We start from the raw sequence: 648 nt of genomic DNA, 5'->3' as shown, positions 1-648 counted from the left end.
TAAAACTCCAGTATACAATTCATGTATTCTTCAGCCTATGAGCTGGATGCGGCAGTGCTATCCCAGAGAGAAGGACAGGGTGTGTTATCGGCATGCAGGGTTCAACATACTGCACTGCTGTTTTGGCGCACAAAGAATCCGTAATCTATGCGCGCTCCCGTGACAAGAAGAAGCAAAGAAGGAAGACTGACAAGCACTTTTGGAGCTTGTTGACATCGTTTGACAGCTTTCGTTTGCCTGCAGTAAATATAGCGAACGCCTCGAGTTTGTTTATAGGATTAAGGTTGCCAAGCTCTCCATGGGCTTCGGTGCTGAAAAGTGGTTCGTTTTCTATTTTACTCTTGGTCGGCATGCACTCCAGTGCAAATTTATCAAAAACTGACCTTCGTGAGCTAAAGTGCATGAACAATTTAGCGAACCCGCGTTAAGTTTTTCTTACTGTAAAATATAGCGCAAAAAAGATCTAATGTATTACAAAGGTTCTTGCACGAAATTTAGGATGTCAGTGGTCCATGGACGTTTGTGCTCTGGATAACCACAGCAGTAAACTACTTTCCAGTCTTGAATGTATTGTTTTGCTTTTAAACGGATTTCGTACAAGTTCAGGCAACAAACAAAACGGTGATGCCTCAAATACTGTGTCGAAAT

Source organism: Amblyomma maculatum, chromosome 2 (genome assembly GCF_055883805.1).
Source record: "Amblyomma maculatum isolate TAMU_Amacu chromosome 2, ASM5588380v1, whole genome shotgun sequence".
NCBI lineage: Eukaryota > Metazoa > Arthropoda > Arachnida > Ixodida > Ixodidae > Amblyomma > Amblyomma maculatum.
Note: the sequence above shows the minus strand (reverse complement) of the source record.